This window comes from Bos indicus, chromosome 23, assembly GCF_029378745.1.
Source record: "Bos indicus isolate NIAB-ARS_2022 breed Sahiwal x Tharparkar chromosome 23, NIAB-ARS_B.indTharparkar_mat_pri_1.0, whole genome shotgun sequence".
In the NCBI taxonomy this organism is placed as follows: Eukaryota; Metazoa; Chordata; class Mammalia; order Artiodactyla; family Bovidae; genus Bos; species Bos indicus.
In genome coordinates this window covers 53,307,130-53,323,047 of record NC_091782.1, presented here as the reverse complement: position 1 = coordinate 53,323,047, position 15,918 = coordinate 53,307,130, and the positions used below count along the sequence as shown (strand labels likewise).

Sequence of the window (15,918 nt, the reverse complement as noted above, 5' to 3'; positions counted from 1 at the left end):
AATAATAATTCCTTTCCAAATAAAAAATGAACAATAAAAATATTTTGGAAATTAAAACTTTTAATTATTATTATTTTTTTTTCTGCCAGGTGATGAATTTGGTCTGTGCTAGTAAAAACTCAGGGAGACAGTGAAGGACAGGGACGCCTGGCGTGCTGCGGTTCACGGGGACGCAAAGAGCTGTACACAACTTAGCGTCTGAACAACAACAAGTAAAATTATAATGTTCCCTTCGTTGCCTTTTAAAGATAATTGTTTTAAATTTCAGTTTGTTTTCTAAAATCATTGTCTACATATAGCCACCACATTTCTCATCATAAACTCCCATTTAGCATAATTTAGTAGTGTGACAAACTCATTATTCCACAGATCAAACACCTAGTCCCCACTCTTCTGTATCACATTTTAAAAAGACAGGCGTCTACTCTAAATCAGGATTTCAAATATTTCCTAAGAAAACCGTTATATATGAAAATCTATCAACTGATTCTTCCCAAAAATACGGTTTTGAAAAAAGACTGACGTTTTCATCCTCAGCTTTTCTTACACCTAACATTTATATTAGATAAAACGTGGCTAACACCGATACGCATAGCAGCATGGCAAACACCTGTTATATCATCGTAGAATTTTAGGGTGGAAGAGATTTCAGAGAGCACCTAACCTAACCCTCAGTCCCCAAAGCCTCACATCCCATTTCACAGATGTGCAAACTGAGGCCCAGAGAAGTTACAGGTTTGGTTTCTGAGTTCTGCTTTTCATGACTAAAAAGACTCCAGCTAGCCTAAGTCCTTCTGTTTCTCATCATGAAAAAAAAATAATACCCTGTGCTAGTATTTAGGATGTTTTACATTTCAGTATATTGATCACAAACATAAGATCAATGAGGCTTAAATCATAAATAATTATACAATTAAAGCTGAGCTAAATAAATATGCATCTATAAATTTTCAATATAGTGAAATTCTCTGTTATCTTTTAGATTTATCACAAATTTCTAAGAGATAAACAACAAACTTTCAGCCATTAACTACATTTAAATATGTGTTTTCTTAATGTTTTAATTGTCCCAACAACCAGCATTGTCATTACAGTGCTGTTTCATGAACATGTCTGTACATGCAATAAACTGTTTTACTTAATTTTATGAAGCTCCATTGATAAAGGCCTAAACTCTCAATACAACTTAAATGAAGTACAGATTCTTCATAATGGGTCTGATGGTTGGCAACAATCATGTCTTTCGTTTAACACAGGTGGAAGACTGCAAATAAAAAGTAACAGCAATAAAATCTGCAACACTGAGAAATCACGGCACTACACACAGCGTCAGGTCGCCGGACAAACACGAGACAGACAGACAGGACTGAGCACCGTGCGCCAGCACCTGGGACGCAGACGTGCTGCCGGGGGAAGGGGACGCCCTGGAAGCGCAGGAGGCGCTGGAGCCCTGCCCTTCACGGTCGTGGTCTTACACAGAGAACCGTAGTTGTCATCCCCATGAAAGCTCTCAGCTGCGTCAGTAATTGCAAAACAGTGAGTAAGCTGAGTCAAAGCGCTTTGTAAACTTCTCTTTTATTATGAAAAACGATAAAATTAACTTGCAATGCTTCTATTAAATATTTCATGAGCATATGAGCTGACATTGAGATTTCTTTTCTTTTTAAATGTATCAAAATTCTAGTGAAATGCTTTTACTAAAAGCAGTAAATGCAATTTATGCTATACTATAAATAACAAATTTTCATGGTTTGAAATTTATCAATAAAATCTCTGACCAGAAAACTACATAACCAAGATATTTATGTTGTCAGTTAAAATACACATTTTCCTAAATGATATATCTATACATTCTTTCAGAATCAGGATGGCAGAATATGTTTGAAAAACAAAAAGAAAATTCAACAAAGCTTGTCAAAAGAGAAAATGGGAGAAAAAATGACAAGCTAATATTTTACACCTTAGAGACTTTTCAAACTGTATTATGGATTAGTCTCTGGATTCTGTGCCAATAAAGTTGCAGCAGCAAGACTCATCACAATAAAAGATGTTCAACTGGAGAAGTAGAACCCTTGAGAGGAAACCGAGAGAGAAGGAAGCAGGCAGAGAAACAAACTAGAGACATGAAGGAGCCCCCACATCAAATCCACGGGGGACCGTCCCTCAAAGAACATAATTAGGAACGGAAGCGTTCAGTCCAAACTAAGGGTGCAACCTGTAAAAAAGAAAAAGGGATTTTTAAAAGGAGAAATTTTCAGCCAAAATTGGACTTTGGGCATTTAAATTTACTAAATTTTCCACAGATTATGAGTACTTCACGAAGAACAATAGTTACGTGAGAAAGTATGTTTTAGGATTCAAGTCTCTCTTGTCTATCAATACACACAATTTAAAAATGCTTACATATTTTAAAATATATCAGATTTTTTAAAAGCACAATTTAGGCATAGTCAGAATGAAAAGCTAAGCATTAAAAGAACAAATATTTTTACAGTATAACCCTAAACAGTGTACTCCATTTTACTGATCAACTAAAATGCCACCTAGTTAATTATACAGAAGATAACACAATTAAAAACAAACACTCAAGAGAAGCAGTACACAAGCTATACTTCATTATAGTACAAACTTTCAAATATCTAAGGTTTTGCAAGATTGATTTTACAAATGTAAAACCATTATGAATTATAATTAGTTATGATTCCAATAAAATTTTTAAAAACCTCTATCACTCACATAAAATCTGTTTCTCTATTTTGAAAGTCATCAAAAATTATTTATAGAAAGCATCTTTTCTAAAATCCATTTGAAAAATTGTAAGCAAACAAATTTTTTAATTGTTCTACATTTAATTATTTGCATAAAATATTCACAACATTTTATCAAGGAAAACTAATGTGCTGATGCTAACCTAAAAATATATATATACAGGTTTAAAAAGTTTTAAAACAGTGTTATTCTGTGGGATTTGCCTACACTAGACACGATTCTTAGAAATCAAGTAGTCAGAGGAAGTGGAGTTTGCAATATTGTCCTTTTTTTGAAAAAGGTCACATAAATAACCTGCCAGGTACTCTCCCACCAAGAAGAAGCACATGCTCTAACTCTAATGATGGCCGCAGAGGGACAAACGCGTACGATCAAGTGTGCAGGCGCCTGCAGGTCGTGTCATATTCCGGCCCAAAGCTGTCTGCAAAGGGTACAGGTCCATCTACGGCGAAGCACACACACTTCCGTCTAACCCTGAAACAAGCGTTCACGCACTGATCATGACTCATAAGAAATTTACACACAGTTGTAACTAATTCAAACAACACAGACTTTGATGTTAAGGACTGTACAGTGGTGAAAGTTTCATCTTGTAAAATTCCATTTCATTAAATTGAAAGCTCACAAAATTCTAAAATAACTACATGTTTAGGATCAAACTCAAATTTGGATTAGTTCAAATGTTTCTTAGTTCTTACATTTACAGAGCTCACACTATGAAAAAAGTGAGAATAACACAGACCGAGCTGTGCAAAGTGAAGTTAACACAATGGCTTGCTGAGCTCAGAAAAACAGAGCCCACGTGTCAGTGAGTGTCCTGTCCCACCCGCGTGTGACAGGGCAGAGCCCCTTCATCACTAACGAGCAACAAGCGGCAGCTGTGTCAGAGCAGCTCCGAGGCCGTGGCGGTGCCCGGCGTGGGCCTGGCTGCTCGGCCACAGCCGTCTCCGGTACAGCAGCTACGCTCGAGTGAGCCTTCGTGAGGCTGAGAAATAAATTATATTAAGTGCTGCGTTTTGAACCCAGAAATGAGGGAAGGGGCTGTTAAGATATCAAATTTACTAAAAAAATAATTATGTGAGAAATAAGTTGCTGTCACAGAGAGACTTGCCAGGCCCACAGTGTCGGAGCGGGTGGTCACACACACCTTTGGGATCAGTGTTGTGACACGGAGATGAGGCTGGGGGTCTGGTGCGCCTGGGGCAGAGGGGAGAACAGAGGGGCACGCAGGCAGCTTCCTGGACAGCCGCACGGTCGGCGCTCCGAGGAGCCCTTCCGACGCCCACGAGGAGCGAGCCGCCGGCCTGATCCAGCAGCTCGGGACACGCCGCAGACCGCCCTTTTATAACCTGCTTCCACGTCTCACATTTCTAATGAACACAGCTTCACTTCTGCAGACCTTCCTGCCTGTGCTCTCACCAAACTCAAATCTGAAACTCGAAAACTACCTTGGAAATTTGCGGGCAGCCACAGAAAGGCCCCGGAGAAGCAGACACATATTAAATATTAATTGTAAGGATGAGTGTCACCTTTTATGGTGATGATGTCATTATTCAGGAATGCTAATTAAGACATTAAATGACTTGCTGATTGCAGATGCATTCTGAAGGAATCTATTTGTCCTCGTATGCTGAACAGCAAATCCAGCGTGGGGACGGGGCCATGAGAGACTGCAGTTCCCGTTTCTGAAATGCTGCCTTTGAGTGAATGTTCCCATGGACTGTTTGCCTGATTTCTGGGCTGACACTTCCTCCTGGGAACCAGCTCGAGTGAGCAGGCGGCGGCGGGCTGTCCCTGGCCGCGCTGCTGGGTCTGGTCTCTCCCTGGCTGTCCCCGCCCGCCGCCCCCAGCCCTCGGCCGGCTCTGGGCCGTGACATGCCTGCTGTCTTAGCTGAGTCCTGTCGTCTTCCAGGACTGCGTGACATACCTTCAAAGATTAAGCTTTCCCACCTGGGATCTGTCCAGAGAGCCAGTGTATTACAGCTTCTCACGGCCTTCTTCATCCTCCTACACCCTGGTGTTATCAACGGTGGCTTTCTTTCCTATTTTGTGTTTAACTACAGGACACAGGCGCCCACGCTGATAGAAGTCGGTTCTCACTGTCACTCACGTCTGTTCTAACTGCCAGGCTGACTTCCGCTGTCTGCGACACTCTGCCGCCATCTATGTGTAGAAAAGGGCACAGCACTGCCCACCCCCTCAGCTCCCCTTGCTCCAGAAACAACCCTGTTTCTGATCTGGACAGATGAGAAGGGAAGCTTCAGGAATAATCCGCTTTTCCACAAAAAAAATGTAGCAGCTTCCCAGGAACCTCTGTTTACTTCTCTATGAAGCAACCTTCTAAAACTAGAAGGGGACTACAATGCATTATTTAACATAAACCAAAACCAACAGTCTTTTCCATTACTGCTGTTGACAAATTTTAGCAAAAATGGCCATTTCCACAGAATTATGACAGAAAAAAAAGAGGCGACAGGAAGTTGAAGCTTTAAGTCACTTAAACAACTGCAATATAAATAATTTTGCAAAACTTCCAAATGACATTATATGGTCACTTTTATAATATTAATATTTAATATAAAGGAACTATAAAAAAACCAGATTAAAAAAGTATCTACTCACATTATTTCAACTAGCAACAGCACAGATATAATCACCTAGTCTTTATCAGATGCCCAAATGCTTTCTTTCTAGGGAAGACAGAGAAACATGTCAGAACCCTAGACAGCCCTCAGCCTTTCCTAAGGTGCGGACTACACAGGCTCTCAAGTGTCCCAGTAGATGTCAACATCGAGAATGCAAACAAATAAGAAAACCACGCCAGGGTGAGTCACACAAGATCCTTAAGCAAAACAAACACAAAAACAAATAAAACCTTTCCTCTACTGAACTTTTAAACAATAATTAATCTACGCAGTAAAGGCAGACATTGGTATTTCCGATCAGGACTAAGGAGGCTGTCAATAGTCCTGGAGAACAAGCCTCAAAGGTTTAGCTTGTCGACACTACTCATTTCTAAAAGACTTTCTACTGATACAACAAGTGGCACCAATGAAACGCACAGGGGAGGGCAGGAGAGGAGACTCGGGAGAAGGGAGCCTGGGTTTACCCGACAAACCAGGAGCGTGCCCTGGCCGCCCCCACAGTGACCTTCCACTCTCGGGAGCCGCACAGCTGCTGTCAGCACGACACGTCGCCCAGCAAGCACTCCATTTAATCATCAACATGCTGACCGTGTGCAGGGCGCTCTGGTGGCTCAGCTGGTGAAGAACTCGCCCGCAGTGCAGGAGACCCCAAGTGGATTCCTGGGTCAGGAAGAGCCCCTGGAGAAGGGACAGGCTACCCACTCCAGTGTTCTTGGGCTCCCTGGTGGCTAGATGGTAAAGAATCCACCTGCAATGCAGGTGACCTGGGTGTGATCCCTGGGTCAGGAAGAGCCCCTGGAGAGGGGAACGGTTGCCCACTCCAGTATCCTGGCCTGGAGGACTGAGACTGTATACTGGTTGAGTTCATCATTGAAATCAACGTTCTCTAAGGAACTATCAAAGTGATTTCGAGCTAAACATAGTTTAACAAGCCAAACCAAGCCTATACGCGTATTTCTTTGTAAATAGAGCACATTTAAATTCATCATGAATGATTTGTTAATTGACATTCCTAAACAACACACACTTCATGTGAATGTCAGAAGAAGGATGAAATGATGAGACCTACTAATAAAGTGGAAATTAAATTAAATAAGTCTTGATACAAGTTATTACTTGCACTGGTAAAGTATCCAATTAATGATTTTCAAAAAAAAATATATTCAAAAGATATCACATGTTAAGTTTCTTTGAAGTAGAAAACATTTCATTTTATCTTACTATACATACCAACTTCAAGGATCCAACTTTAACAAAGAGAATTTGTATTAAATTCTATTGGTACTAAAAGGATAAAGTAGAAATCTTGTTTGACAGACACCAAGCTCTATTTTGTGCTTCAAAAGAAAAGTTAAGTTTAAATTCTTAAATTTCCAGGATCTATGGTATTAAACATAAATTCAGTGGTGGCTCAGTTAGTAAAGAATCTGCCTGTACTGTAGGATAACTGGGTTTGATCCCTGAGTCAGGAAGATCCCCTGGAAGAGGAAATGGCAACCCATTCCAGTATTCTTGCTTGGAGAATCCCATGGACAGAGGAGCCCGGTGGGCTACAGTCCTTGGGCTCGCAAGGGTTGGACACAACTTAGAGACTAACCCACCACCAAACACAGGTATTATTTATGTGTACCTCTTATCTGCACATTTATTAAACAAAGATCCAGATACCATATCTATGGTATTAAATAAGGCATTATTTTTGTGTACATTTTAGTTTATGCAAATTATGTACTCCAATTTAATCAGGAATCCAGAGAAAATTCTTCATTCATCATCAAAAGTCTAAAACAAAGTGTTTCACTCACAGTACCTTCACTGACTTACTTCCTCTTTACTGCTTGTGTGTATAGATACATCTAGAAATTAGTATTATGATACAGATGTACATTTAGTTATCTGAACTAATTTTGGCTTAACTGTGCAAAGGTAAATTAATACTTTGGATTTAATTTAGTAAGTCACTGTTGTGAGTGAATTAAGAGTACCAAACTCAACAGATGTACCTTTGTGTGGTCCCCCAATCACCAGAAAAAATCCAAACATTATTAACTGTTATCAAAATTACAATACCAACTCGGGCTAGCAAAACAGGACAATCTGCCTGAATAGGGGGAGGAGACCTTTCATGGAGTGTTTTCTCATATACATTCTTAAATTCTTAGTGGCAAGGACTTTTAAGTGGTTTTAGATTTGAATTCAATTGTTCAGGCCTGTAACAGGCTTCCAAGGGGAGTCTGAGCCATAGGACACCTACGGACCCAAACACAGCGCACTGTCCACAGAAGACAAGACCCTCAGCAACCCCCTGAGGACCGCAGGCACCGACCAGCCACACACACATTAGGGGGTCGAGCGCCATCTGCACAAACATTACATCGTAAGTGAAAAGGGCTTTTGTGCCACAACTTCACCTCGTAACAAACTAAAGAGGTTAAACATCACAGGGACTGAGTCGCAACAGGACCCGTCAGCAAGAAGTGAAGACGAGAACAAGAGCAGAAAAACGCAGCCTGCCCAGGTCACGGGGGGCTCAGTATCGCCCAGGCCGCGGGGGCTCAGCATCGCCCAGGTCATGGAGGGCTCAGCATCGCCCAGGTCACGGGGGGCTCAGCACCACCCAGGCCGCGACTCTGTGCGCCTGGCCCTCTCCTCTGTCTCCTCCCTCCTCCCATTTTTCCAGAAATAGACACGTTATATCCGTGTGGACGTCAGGTCAATGCGCGATGCACCTCACTCGTTCTTAGGGTCTCACGGCCGCATCAAGGAAAGCCCTCACCAACAGACACCTTCTCAATTTCAGGGCTAACAATTTGCTGGCATCCCGGAGTGATTTTATGTCACACTAAGTACATATGAGAGTTATACATGAAAATATAAAAATTAATTTTAAACCTTATAAAATATACAACGCTATATCAATTTGTATATCTACCAATCAAAATAAGTTATCTTCAGAGACCCAACATGGAATTACGATCTGTATATGCTAAAATAGTGGGGCTTCCCTGATGGCTCAGCGGTAAAGAAGCCACCTACAATGCAGGAGATGCAGGTTCAATCCCTGGGTCAGGAAGATACCCTGGAGAAGGAAATGGCAACCCACCCCCATATTCTTGCCTGGGAAATCCCATGGACAGAGGAGCCTGGCTGACTACAGTCCACTGGGTTGCAAAACAGTCTGATACTACTGACCTGGCTTAAAACTCAACATTAAAAAAAATAAGACCATGGCATCAAGTCCATCACTTCATGGCAAATAGAAGTGGAAAAAGTAACAGATTTTATTTTCATGGGCTCCAAAATCACTGTGGATGGTGACAGCAGCCGTGAAATCAAAAGCTTCTCCTTGGAAGGAAAGCTATGACAAACCTAGACAGGGTGTTAGAAAGCAGAGACACAGCTTTGTTGACAAAGCTCTGTATAGTCAAAGCTATAGTTTTTTTCTAGTAGTCATGTAAGGCCACGACTGAGAGACTTTCACTTTCACTTCTCACTTTCAATGATTTCGGAGCTGGCCCATAAAGAAGGCTGAGCACCAAAGAACGACGCTTTCAAATTGTGGTGCTGGAGAAGACTCCCGAGAGTCCCTGGGACTGCAAGCAGATCAAATCAGTCAATCCTAAAGGAAATCAACCCTGAGTATTCACTGGAAGGACTGATGCTGAAGCTTAAGCTCCAATACTTTGGCCACCTGATGCGAAGAGCCAACTCCCGGTACATATACACAATGGAGTATTACTCAGCCATTAAAAAGAACACATTTGAATCAGTTCTAATGAGGTGGATGAAACTGGAGCCTATTATAGAGAGTAAAGTAAGCCAGAAAGAAAAACACCAATACAGTATACTACCACGATATATATGGACTTTAGAAAGATGGTAACGATAACCCTGTATGCAAGACAGCAAAAGAGACACAGATGTACAGAACAATCTTTTGGACTCTCTGGGAGAGGGAGAGGGGGGTATGATTTCGGAGAATGGCATTGAAACATGTATAATATCATATAAGAAACGAATCGCCAGTCCAGGTTTGATGCAGGATACAGGATGCTTGGGGCTGGTGCACTGGGATGACCCAGAGGGATGGTACGGGGAAGGAGGTGGGAGGGGGGGTTCAGGATGGGGAGCACATGTACACCCGTGGCGGATTCATGTTGATATATGGCAAAACCAGTACAATATTGTAAAGTAATTAGCCTCCAATTAAAATAAATAAATTTAAATTAAAAAAAAAAAAGACGAGCCAACTTCCTGGAAAAGACCCTGATGTTGGGAAAGATTGAGGGCAGGAGGAGAAGGGGACGACAGAGGATGAGACTAGATGGCACACCGACTCAACGGACATGAGTTTGAGCAAGTTCCGGGAGACGCTCAAGAACAGGGGAGCCAGATGTGCTGCAGTCGATGGGGTCGCAGCAAGTCAGACGCAACCCAGCGACTGAACAACGACAACAAAAGAGGAGCATCAGGAAGAAGCCCTGGAGAGGGCAGGTCTGTCACTGCCTGTCGCCCAGCCCACCCCTGCCGCACCCCTCTTCACCCCCAGCCTCACCCCTGCACTGGCCGCTCTGTCTCCTGGACCCCGACTGGCTGCCTGGCTGCTCCGCCAGCCCCTTGGCTCACAATCAGCCCTGCTTCCTGCCCACTTCCTGGGCTGGACGTCCACCAGGAGGACAATCGGACTCAGCCTTTTGCTCCCATGTTCAGCTCTGCTACCCAGGCCCGCACAGCTGGATGAGGAAATCCTGCCCCCCAGACCCCCGGGCCCCAGGCACCTTCAGGCACGTAGGCCTCCTGGCTGTCAGCAGACAGAATCAAACAAATGACCCATAGAGTCGAAAAGGAAATAATAAAGATAATTCAGGAGTTAGAAAACAAGCAAAACGGATGGAACTATTCAATGTGAGTAAGAGAAAGTCAAAGAAAGACTTCATAATGGTCTTGAACACTGAGAAGGGATTTGAAAATACTTCCCAAAACTAAAAAGAGAAGAGTCAAATGACTTTCTGTCTCTACAAACACACAAGAAAAAAAAAGTTTAAGAAGAAACTTCTGTACATGGGGCAAGAAAGTCTTTAAGGTGAGGACGATTTTACATTAGAATTATCACTAATGGAGATCATCATTGTCTTTGATGGTCTTTAAAATAAATTACCAAATATGAAGATCTGAGTTTTGTCCAAGCAGAGCAGCAAGTAGCTTCAGTTATAAAATGAAAATCTTATTAAATTATTTCTAAAGCTCCTTTCAGCTCTAACATTCCATAATTGCGTAATTTTAATTTTTAAACAATAATAAAGGCAATTCCAACATGACATTGTGAGATCACAGGGCCACACTGGGCTAGACTCCCTGTGGAAAGATCCCATCCAACAGAGTGGCTTCAAGAATGAACTGAGATTATCAAAAAAGCTGCAAGGAATGGTGGAAAAACCCCAAGTCACAGCAGTAATGGATGTTGAGTAGATGAGAAATTCAAGACAAAAGTTACTGAAACATATTATTTATATGGCAAAAATTTAAGAATAATAACGCAGGCTCCTAAACACCCTCCCCCACCCCCAAGATGGGCAGGCCTGTGCCGGGTCATTTGATCCTACTGGGGTGATGTCACCACACTGGGTTTAACTACTTTTAATAACTAGTACATTTTGGTCGTCTCTCACTTTGTCCTGCATTAGATCAAATCAGCCTCTCGATGACCTACACCACATGAGTCATAATTTTTCTGTTTATGATTCAGAAAACTGTCTTCAGTCAGTATTTCCCAGCCTACTGTGGGTTTCTTCCAAGAACCAATTTCATCCTCATTGGTTTCCTACAGGAAACCAGACCAACTTCCTATTATTTTATTTTCCTTACTTTTAGCATACCATAGCCCACATCAAATTACCTGGAAGTGAGAGCGAGAGCAGACTCTGTCCTGCACAAAGAGAGGCCCCCGCAAACAATGCCCAGTCCAGAGGTCACGGATTCAGAATGAAACAGCGCGTGCTGATATCAGAGCTTTCTGCGGAACTCCAAACCAAGTGAGAGAAGTACTCTAATCAACTTCTTACAAACATTAAACTCCCAGAAAGAACTTCTGTTTAAAAACTATTGTCCATGAATACAATAAATTCTACAAAATTGGTTCATACGGAGAAATTATTATGAGGAACAAAACACGTGCTTTCCATCCCAACCCAGTAGCACGCTGCTGGGAGAGCAGGGAGGCAGCTGAAGACCGACACACAGAGCCTTGGCGTGGGCAACGGGCGGGCACAGGAGCCACCACTATGCTGGTTGTTACCAGCTGCCGCCAGGCGAGCCCTCCCCACACCCACTCTGTCCATCATTAATAATCCATCTGACGTGAGATCACAGAAGGAAGAATGCGTGGAACATGGGCTTTCCAAGGACACTGTGACCATGGCCTGCTCTCACCTACTCCTCCAGAGCACCTGGGGTGCCAGGAAGTAAGCGCTGTCACCAGTCATACACGGCTCAGTAGAACACGTCTGAATATGGAGGATTCTGGTGTGAACATACGTCAGATTCTACTTAGACCCCCTCCATCCTCCTCATTTCTGAGGGAAAGTACCATTTCAGGCTTTACAAGTTCGTACCATCATTATCTGACAGAGAATTTATACCAAATCCAAAACCTATGCGCCACCAAAGGAAGAATGCATTTAAGGTGCGTATCACACAGAGAGAAACCAAGAGCAGCGGTTCTCAAAGGGACGCCCCGACCAGGTCAGCATTGCCAGGACACGTCCTGGAAGAGGAGGCCCCTGCAGGTCAGACCCTGTGGCTGATGCTGCGGTGGGCCCTCCTCAGGCAGGAAACTTCTAGAGAAGAAGCCACTCAGTGTGAATCCCTCCTGACCCTTCATCTTCGCATCACTGAGCCACCCCTACATCTTCGCATCACTGAGCCACCCCTACGTCACAAACCGCTCGTAACCTAACGGCCAAGGCCTCGTGTCTGGCCCTCACTCGGCCTGCAGACGCCACTCCTGCCTCAGAGGGCCTAATCTGCTGACTGGCTCACACAGTTCCACTCTCCTGCCTCCCCATCCCGTGCCCTTGTCATCCCTGACTCCCAACCTCCCCAGGCTAAGCGCTCCCCTCCCTGAGGATCAGTCTTCATCCTCTGTCTCCACCTGCTGCCTTGGCTTCAGCCTCTCGAGAATCCTTAGAACTGAACTCCAAATCTTTCTCCAACCTCACAACATGCTTTAAATTACCTTTGCCCTGCATTACCTGAGTGTCCCTCAAGTCCTGTTAATAAAACGTGTCCAGGGGGACCCCTCGCACCCCACCCAGCTCAGCAGTCCTTCCTCCAACACCAGCTTCCAGCCTTGGGACCACCAGGCCCCCAGTCCTGACGGCAGCGGGCCAGCCCCACCAGGCCCCCCACTTCATCCACTCACACCCAGTTCGGCGGCCACCACCTTCACCCAACAGCTTCCTGCACTTCTGAAGCCCCACCTCCACTCACCTCTGAATCTGTCTCCTGTTCAGAAACAAGACAAGGAGCTCATTCATGCTGCTTTTATTCAACATAATTCTGGAAGTCCTAGCCACAGCAATCAGAGAAGAAAAAGAAATAAAAGGAATCTAGATGGGAAAGGAAGAAGTAAAACTGTCACTGTTTGCAGATGACATGATGCTATCACAGAAAATCCTAAAGATGCCACCAGTAAACTCCTAAAGCTCATTAAGGAATTGAGCGAAGCTGCAGGAAACAAATCCGTCGCATTCCTACACACTAACAATGGAATATCAAAAAGGAAATTAAGGAAACAAGCCCATTACCGTCATGTCAAAAGAATTAAATGCCTAGAATAAGCCTGCCTGAGGAGGCAAAGGGCCTGTGCTCTGACAACTGCAAGGCGCTTATGAAAGAGGAAAGACAACACAGGCAGATGGAGAGATGTATTCTTGGGCTGGAGAAACTATACTGTCAAAATAACTATACTACCCACGGCGATCTACAAATCCAATGTGGTCCCTATCAGATTACCAGTGGTATTTGTCACAGAAATGAATTTTTTAAATTTGTATGGAAACACTAAAGACTCTGAACAGCCAAAGCAATCACGCAAAAGAACAGAGCTGAAGGAATCACGTTGGGCAAAAGATGCTCAACATCACTAAGTATCAGGGAAATGCAAATCAAAACTACAAGGGGGTATCAGCTCACAACAGCCAGAATCGCCATCATCGAAAAGTCCACAAAGAGCAAATGCTGGAGAAGCTGCGGAGGAGAGAGAACCTGGGACACGCTGGTGGGACGAAATTAGTGCAGCCAATGTGGAAACTAGTGTGGAGGTTCATAAACCAAAACAAGAGTGGCCCCGTGACCCCACTCCTGGGCGTATGCTCAGGAAAGACGAAAACTCTACTTCTTTTGAAATAGATACATGCACCCCAATGCTCACTGTAGCGCTGTTTACAACAGCCAAGACTGGGAAGCAACCTGTGGCCATCAACAGACGAATGCATAGACAAGATGTGCTATGTATCTACAGTGGAATATCAGACATAAAAAAGTGAAGTAACGCCATTTGCAGAAACATGGATGATCCTACAGAGTGTCGTATGAAGTGAAGATAGCCAGAGAAAGGCAAGAAGCATATGATATCACTTGTATGTGGAATCTAAAAAAATGATACAAATGAACGTCTTTACCAAAAAATAGACTCACAGACAGAGAAAACAGATTTATGGCTACCAACAGGGATAGCAGGGTGGCAAGGTGAGAGATAAATTAGGAGTTTAGGGAATTAATTATGGAATGAATTAATAAGTATGGAATTAACATACACACACACACTACATATAAAATAGATAAACAACAAAAATCTGCTGTGCAGCACAGGGAACCACATTCCATTGTAAATTAACTACTTCAATTTCAAAAGTGGCTAATTTAAAAACACACACACACAGAGGCCGCTCAAATCCAGCCCAGCGCCCCACCTGCGCATTCCTCCCAGCACACTTCTCATTCAGCTCACGTGGGACACGCATCATGTCACAAACATGTTCCATGTCTCCTCGTTTCTGACTCTCAGCCTTGTATTTTTACCTCAATTTCAACTACCCGCTCCCACTAACAGCATCTGTAAACTCCTCCCTGAACCTCCCTGACACCATGCATGCTTTCCCGAGACTGAGATCACCTGTCTCTAAAGACCCAAGGACATCAGCGCCCGCCTCTGCCATCCGTGAGAAAGCCAAGACCCCCTGTGACGGAGGTGGGTGCTCCACTCTGCCATGCACGCAAATGCCATTGAAGGGCTAACCTATTTTACAAACCAAAATTCATCTCCAATTAAGCACCATTTCTGCCCATTAGCTGGCCTTTAGGCGAAGCAGACAAAACCCAATAAAAACAGATAAACTTCGCGTGGAGCCACTTAGAGGAAATCAGCTAAGCTCCTGTGGTCTCTGTTCGCACAGCCCGGCCACTCTGGGGTGCTAACCAGATGCACCAGGACATGCATGTACGGAAAGCATGGTGGACTTTCTGAACCAATTACAAAGGCATTCTGGAGAAAGGAGAGGACTGGCTCATTTAATGCTAAAATGACAGGGGAAGCCCTCATATACACAAGTCTATAAAGCGCCCGCATCTCCCCACCATTCCACCTATGGCTCCAGAGGTGATAAACCATCTACCAAACACCACCACAGAGGAAACGTCCTGATCCAAAGGAAGCTGAGTAACAGAGCGCTCATTCCAAAACATTCTGTTTTGTCTGGAGACAGCAAGAAGCCTAGAGATAAATTACAACGTGAAGATGGATAGGCTGCCTCAATCCAGGATAAAGTCTTCACTCCTGGAGTGGCAGTTACTGCTTCTCCAGAGGAGAGGGGACAGGCCCTCAAGGCACAGCATGCCGGAGACACCTTTTCAGATGGAAAATACATTCAGAATCACTTAGAAAAATAACTCTGTTCTCACCAAAAGACAAGACCCTGACACCTTCACACAACCCAGAGCTTAAGCGTGGATATAGAACAGAATCATCAGAAACTAAGAAAGGAAACAAGAACCTTCCGCGACAGTACAGACGGGTACAGAAGTATCCTTGCTGGTGGGCCGGTTGCCGTCCTCCAGAGTTAACGTCGGAGAAAAATGTGCTGTGAGGGTTTAATTTTGGCATCAATAATGAGACTGGGCTTTCTACTTGCTTCTCTTGCCATGTTCTACCCTTGGTTTCATTGATCTAGTCTATAATTTCTTCCTTAAACTGGCAGAGAGTATAAAACAGGCATCTAGTTTCCATTTCGCCCCAAGCTGGGGGTGTGGAGAAACAGCAACCACCTCAAATACTTTCTGAAGCCAGAATGCCAGGTTTACTGATGAAACAGCCAAAAACGCTGATACAGTTTCTGTTCTCTTTAGTTTGGGGGTGGGGGCTGTTTTAACTTGGAATTAGTTGCTTGTATTTCCAAGCTCCACTAATTACCCTGATTAAACATGTATCTAAAAGGATTCATACCAT

The 15,918-nt window shown here is 43.6% G+C and overlaps 1 protein-coding gene across 4 annotated transcripts in view; it reads right to left on the bottom strand.

The window, feature by feature from the left end:
* The window catches only part of GMDS (GDP-mannose 4,6-dehydratase), a 435,953-nt gene that overhangs the window by 320,256 nt on the left and 99,779 nt on the right, over window positions 1-15,918 (bottom strand). The window lies entirely within an intron of this gene.